Source organism: Salmo trutta, chromosome 2 (assembly GCF_901001165.1).
Source record: "Salmo trutta chromosome 2, fSalTru1.1, whole genome shotgun sequence".
NCBI lineage: Eukaryota > Metazoa > Chordata > Actinopteri > Salmoniformes > Salmonidae > Salmo > Salmo trutta.
In genome coordinates, this window is record NC_042958.1 from 72540172 (window position 1) to 72547956 (window position 7785).

The window sequence follows — 7785 nt, forward strand, 5'->3', positions numbered from 1 at the left end:
ATTTATCAGCTGTCAGGGTGGCTGGTCTCAGACGATCCCGCTGGTGAAGAAGCCGGATGTGGTGGTCCTGGGCTGGCACGGTTGGACGTACTGTCAAATTCTCTATAACAATGTTAGTGGGGTATTATTGTAGAAAAATGTACACTCAATTCTCTGGCAATAGCTCTGCTGGACATTCCTGCAGTCAGCATGCCAATTGCACGCTACCTGAAATCTTGAGACATCTGTGGCATTGTGTTGTGACAAAACTGCACATTTTAGAGTGGCCTTTTATTGTCCCCAGCACATCAACTTCTTGATATGCCACACCTTTCAGGTGGATGGATTATCTTGGCAAATGCTTACTAACAAGGATGTAACAGGGTAAACACATTTGTGCACAAAATGAGAGAAACAATATTTTTGTTCGTATGGAACATTTCTGGGATCTTTTATTTCAGCTCATGAAACATGGGACCAACACTTTACATGTTGCATTTATATTTTTGCATAAAGTAAGTAACCCAATCAACATTAGTCATACGTTGAGACCCCTCCAGTGCCAACCCCATTATCTCCTCAAATGTATATAGATGAAATCATCTGCTCAGACAGTGGTGAGTTTTCGCATACAATAGTTTCCCGCTGAACTACCATTTTGCATAAAGATATTTTGTTTTGGCATTCTTTGTTTTGGTTGTGAATGTATGGGAAAAAATTAAGAGGCTCTTCATGAATTATCATTCATATCTATTTATTGAGTACCTATAATCTATGGACTTGGCTAGTTGGCTTCAGCAATGCTAAACAGACAATAATATGCATGGTACAGAAATGTAGGCTACAAACTACAGTATGAATCAGGCCGTTAGGGACAACCATTAAAATAATTTTAATTCAATGACAACACAGTATGAACAGTAATGTACACAGTATGAACCAGTCTGCTAGCCCACAGCCATTTAACACTAAAACTGCTCAATCAGTCATTTTGATTGCTCATGAAAAAAATACATTTTCAGACACTCTTATCCAGAGAAATGTATAGGAGCAATTAAGGTTAAGTGGCATGCTCAAGGGCACAGGCAGGTTTTTCACCTAGTTGGCTTGGGGATTCGAACCAGCAATCTTTCAGTTATTGGCCTGATGCGCTTAACCACTAAGCTACCTGTCACCCTCTAGATTAGGATCAGTGAGTACCCAGAGGCTCCTTTCAAACACAAATATTTAGGAGGTATATACCAATATAATATGAATTGGACATAAAGGGGTTTGCACAATTTCTCTCATATCTCAAGAATTGAGACACCTAGGACTCATGACCTGTTCAGAGGACCTCAGCTCAGACTCCCCTGGGGTAAGTGTGATGGTGAAATGCAGGGCACAGTTAAAGACACTGTGGGAAAGGAGGCAATTCAGTCTTATTTGCGCTCCATAATCAGGCCTTCTGAGGTTTGGCGAGTCTGGAGCGTCTTCTGGACCATGTCCTTCCACTAGTCGTCTGAGATCTCCTGAGCCCCGGTCAAGATGGCCAGAGAGGGTAGGGCCACTGCTGCCATGGTTCGCTACACTAGCTCCACGTGGTCTTCATCCATGAGGATGGAGGCTGCGTTGCACTGAGCAGCGGCTCCTTCTAGTCCTCCTTCTCTGCCAATTTTAAAGTCATGCCCCCCCCCTCCTTGACTTTTCCAAAATTTGTCTATATAACAGACTGCCATTGTTAGGATCTTAATACCATAAACAGAGCTGTAATTATAACCAGTTTTAGAAGGGCATGCCATTTTTTTAAAGGTTTTCCCCCCGTTGCCCTTCCTCCTGACAGTAGGGCCTGCTCTGCTCTTTCTCCCAACAGTGGAAGGTGCCGTGCCAAGTTGATAATCACCCCGGTAATTGCCAAAAAAACAGAACCAAAATTATACCAAAACTGATTTCACACATATAACAGATGAAATACACTATATATACAAAAGTATGTGGACACCAGGGGAGGCTGGTGACTTGAACAATTGAGGAGGATGGGAGACCCATAGTATAGGCGCGAAATGCACGTAGATGGCAAAGCGTGTTTAAAAAATCGTCAAAGACTGATTATTTTAACCTCAAGCATTTAATAAAGACGTTTATAGCACAGTATTATGGGGAATGGGAATGAGAGAGCTACTTACAGTGTTGGGAAGGGATCACAGCAGTGATTGAATGAGGGTATGAGGCATGAGTTGAGGTGTTCAGAGGTTCGACTTCAGTGAAGGACGGGGGCTGAGGTGTTCATAGACTTCCGTGCAGGACAGGCTCATCATGGATGGATGGATGGATGGATGGTGTTCGGAGAGAGCTCAACTCTTCCACTGAGGGCAGGACAGGATTTGACTGGGAGGACAAAAAACAATAACACAACACAGTTAGACAAAAGAGCTAAGAATGAGTTAGTCCAAGCAAGGATTAAAATCATTGATGTGTAATAATATGATTGTGTTTGTGTGATTGACTCTACATACAGTAATGAGAGAAAATGTATAAGTGTACTCACAGTGCTTGGACAGGAAACATTCAACTTGCCAGTGAATGAGCAGGCACATGAAACGTGGCTTCAGTTCATGTCAGGAGAGAGATGACAACGGTACTGGTCATCACCTCTTAATAAGGATCAGACCCTTTTTTTTCAATTTCTGCCTAAAATGACATACCCAAAACTAACTGCCTGTAGCTCAGAACCTGAAGCAAGTATTTGCATATTCTTGATACCATTTGAAAGGAAACACTTTGAAGTTTATGGAAGTTTGTGGAAATTTGAAATTAATGTAGGAGAATATAACACATTAGCTCTGTAAAAAGATAATACAATCATCTTTGAAATGCAAGAGAAAGGCCATCCATTGAGATAGAATTATGGGTGTGAATTTAGATGTTGTCCACAAGATGGCAGCAGTATGTGTGCAAAGGTTCAGACTGATCCAGTGAAGAATTACATCTGCCAGGAGTTTGCCCAAATGTTCTGAAATGGTCAAACTAAACATTTTCAAGGACATAACTATAGAGAACATACAAAAATAATATGGTAATAAAAACATTTATGTTTACAAGCTCCCAGGAATATCATACATGATGGATCATTTGCTTCCCTACAGAAAAAACACCAACCTTCACACATCTAGATGTCCGGGCAGGGTGTGTGTGGAGCCAGGGACAGCAGTGGGGTCAAACTGTAGAACCCAGTTCCTACATTTGAATTTAAAAATGTATTTGTTTTAAACAAAACTCACTAAATTTTATCTCTGGGACCCTCAGGATGACAAATCAGAGCAAGTTACTGAATGTAAGTACATTATTTACCTTCAGAGGTGAATGTGTCAAACCAGTTGCCGTGATAAAGTGTTTGTTGTTGTAGACTATCCTCAAACATGCAATTTTTTTGCTGTAATAGCTACTGTAAATTGGACACTGCAGTTAGATTAACAAGAATTTAAGCTTTCTGCCCAAATAAGACATGTCTATTTTTATTTAACCAGGCAAGTCAGTTAAGAACAAATTCTTATTTACAATTACGGCCAATCCCGGCCAAACCCAGACCTGGGTAAGCTGGGCCAATTGTGCTCCACCCTATGGGACTCCCAATCACAGCCAGATGTGATGCAGCTTGGATTTCAACCAGCTACTGCAATGACACCTCTTGCATTGCATTGTCTTAAAACAGTGCTACACTAAAGAGCCCAGAAAGTTGGCTGTTGCTTACAATGTCATTCTAGTCACATTATTGCATATTGAACAACAGTCCCAGTTTAGGGACACTGATCCCGTAGAGGTTAATTAATCAGGGAACAGGAGGGGAGTTAGCTGTAAATACAAATAGCATATACATTCCATTACAGCTGCACCATTGTATGTTTGGGCAACAAGTTTCTCCATGAATATAAACTCAGACATTTCAGAAATCAAAGTCAAACAGACTGAGACATCAAAGTAGCCCAAGAAATGTTCCTGAATAAAGCCCTGATCATCCTGACGATAACTGACAACTGCAAGCAGACTGGTCTGACAACTGCATAGACATGTGTCTCCTGACCCCTCCTGTCTCAGCCTCCAGTATTTATGCTGCAGTAGTTTATGTGTCGGGGGCTAGGGTCAGTCTGTTACATCTGGAGTATTTCTCTGGTCTTATCCGGTGTCCTGTGTGAATTTAAATATGCTCTCTTTCTCTCTCTCGGAGGACCTGAGCCCGAGGACCATGCCTCAGGACTACCTGGCATGATGACTCCTTGCTGTCCGCAGTCCACCTGGCCGTGCTGCTGCTCCAGTTTCAACTGTTCTGCCTGCGGCTATGGAACTCTGATCTGTTCACCGGACGTGCTACCTGCCCCAGACCTGCTGTTTTCAACTCTCTCTACCGCAGGAGCGGTAGAGATACTCTCAAAGATCGGCTATGAAAAAGCCAACTGACACTTACTCTTGAGTTGCTGACTTGTTGCACCCTCGACAACTACTATGATTATTATTATTTGACCATGCTGGTCATTTATAAACATTTGAACATCTTGGCCATGTTCTGTTATAATCTCCGCCCGGCCCAGCCAGAAGAGGACTGGCCACCCCTCATAGCCTGGTTCCTCTCTAGGTTTCTTCCTAGGTTTTGGCATTTCTAGGGAGTTTTTCCTAGCCACCGTGCTTCTACACCTGCATTGCTTGCTGTTTGGGGTTTTGGGCTGGGTTTCTGTACAGCACTTTGAGATATCAGCTGATGTAAGAAGGGCTATATAAATAAATTTGATTTGGTTGCACCATAGGTCCCAAAATGTTCACCCCTGGGGCCCAGGGTTTTTCCTTATCTGTTAGACTAACCAGGAAAACTCTGGAACCTATAAAGTATGACACAGTGATTAATCAGTTGTAAAAAGATTTTATATGGTCTATGATGGGACCAGTTTTTCCTAATCAGGTCACATGGTTTAAAAAAAGAAAAAGAAATAAAAAAACCTCCTGGCCCTGGGGGGATGAAAACCTTGTCAAACTGCAGCAACCTTATACTTATTCATGTGAATTATATTTATACTAGATTAAGAGGGGCATATCCTCTACCCAGACAGAGACAACAACTGATAGACAATAGAACTCACAGGGCTAAGCTTTCTTTATGCATGTTTGCATCGTGCAGGCCTATGCAACTGAAGGGCCTAATAAAACAAACTCAAATCTGTCATCAATATTATGTTGATTGATTAATTCCAGTTAATAATTTTGGATTGAAAGCTAGCCAGCCCAAGCTTGAATATAAACCAAATTTGATCACATTGACTATAAATACTTAATGTTACCAATTTGTTTACTCTGACCAGATGGACAGGGTGTATAGGCTGTATGCAGCTGCTATTATTAGTAGCCTACAGTTGATCAGACTGAAGAATTGTCTCGTTTTCATCCCATTCAGCATGGCAGATCTCTGTTTAGGTGTAGCCTAGGCTGCTGCAACATTTCTGTAATTAGTTTTTTGTTGTGTCTGTCCAGAGTGATGTGTTATCTCCTTTGCTAAATAAATACAGAAGGAAAGTGGAAAGACTGCTGGAACGCGTACGAAAAAATGCCCTGTGTCAACCTCTCTCTTTAATCTCACTTTTAATGGATGATGCGATGGAAGCTGTCAAATCATTCTCTATTGATTTCGACATCATAGAAAAGACAGTCGAAAGTTCCATGTTCAGCAAGTAAAGCGTTGCAACGTGCAATTACCTCCGCAATCTCCTTGTAGTTGCCCTTGTTAGCGGAACTTTCCCTCTCGTCAATGACCTCTAAAAGCCAATTATTGCATGCCCAAAAATGCAGTGATGTCGATAAACCGCTTTACAACATCACTGTTTCTTTTTACTTTCTCATGGTGTTGCGTAGTTTGAATACGTAGCCCTTATCCTGTCACACCTGCTCCCACTCCTCCTCCCTGGCGCGGCACCAGGCTACCCGTCATCATACACTCATGTTACAAACAATAAGCGCAGCTGCGCTCATTGGCAGTGTTGCCAACTTAGCGACTTTGTCGCTATATTTAGCGAGTATTCAGACCCCTCTAGCGACACATTTTCAAAAAAGCGACGACTAGCGACAAATCTAGCGACTTTTTCTATTGTTATTGGAGACTTTTACAGACTCTTACGTGAAAGCATGTATCGTTCTTACTCTTCTCAACGAGCAGCGGGTGCTGCCGTGGGCCCCACCCCTGTTCCAAAGCACTCACAGGCGGCCCAGTCCTCGAGCAGCAGTCCCTCCCAGCTGCAGTCAGAGCAGGAGATGTTCACCCCTCCGCGTCCAGACTGCAAATGAATCGCGCATGCGGGAAGTCGCCGCTGGCTGATCACGCCCTTGCTTACATTCAGGGCGGGATGTAAAATGTTCTTTGTCTAAAATAAATCAATGCACAAAAATAAATCACTGCATTTGACTCACACAGCCTCAGTCACTTACTCACCCTGCCCACTGTGTGTGTGTGCCTCTCAGTGACATAAGCTAAACATCTAGCTGGCTAGCTAATCATGTCTCAGTCTAAACTGTACACTCAGACATACAGAAAGGAGTGGGAAAAGGCTGGTTGAAGCCGTTTATTGGAGATGATAGACGGGCATACTGCCTGTATTATAAGGCTGATTTCTACGCCAAACTTAGTGAAACACATGACAACTCAAAAACATACTCAAAAGGCAAAGTCTTATAACAGTTCCACCCAAAACAAGCTGCCATTTATGGTTCAAAAAATTTACTCTGCAAAACGGCTGAGGCCACCATGGCATTAGCTATCGCTGAACACTGTTCCATGCTGGCATGTGATCACATTGGAGAAGCATTTAGAGCTGCTTTCTCAGACTCCACTGCTGCAACCCACTTCAAAATGCACAGGACAAAGTGCACAGAAATGATTAATGGTGTTCTAGCACCATACTTTCTGAAAAAGTTGGTCGCAGATGTGGGTGACCAGCGTTTCAGCCTCCTCCTCGATGAGTCCACGGATGTAAGCGTTTAAGTACCTGGGGATTGCGATAAGGTACTTTAGTGACACCAAGCAGATAATTGTATCAACATTTCTGGACCTTGTTGAGTTGGAGGGAGGAGATGCCAAATCTATAGCCCGTGCTGTTGTGGCTTTCCTCAAGAAGTGTTGTCTTAAAAAAGAGAAACTCCTGGGGATAGGGACTGACAACGCCTCTGTTAACGAGAAATGTGTGGAGTGGTTGAAAAGCGAGTTTTAATGACTCCAACCTAAGTGTATGTAAACTTCCGACTTCAACTGTATGATGCAACAAAACATCTAAACAGCATTCTTGTCTAAAAAGCATCTAAATAATGTTTTTTACTGATGGGAAATAAAATTCTTCAACTTTATTCCCCAATTTCACTGTTAATTGTAAAAGATAAATGTGAACTTCATTATTCAAGAATCACATAGAACACATCCACAGCCAAACTCATTCCATAAACCAGACTAAATAACAGGTTATGCTGACGAAAAACTAAACATACAGTACCAACTATGTTTAATTGTTACCAGATTAAATTAATCATGTAACAATGAACTCATTAGGAATTTGGGGTACCACAGAATAAGTTGTTTAACGAGATACCATCTCCTGAGTTAAATTCAAGAATATATATATAAGTTATACACTGCTCAAAAAAATAAAGGGAACTCTAAAATAACCATCCTAGATCTGAATGAATGAAATAATCTTATTAAATACTTTTTTCTTTACATAGTTGAATGTGCTGACAACAAAATCACACAAAAATAATCAATGGAAATCCAATTTATGGAGGTCTGGATTTGGAGTCACA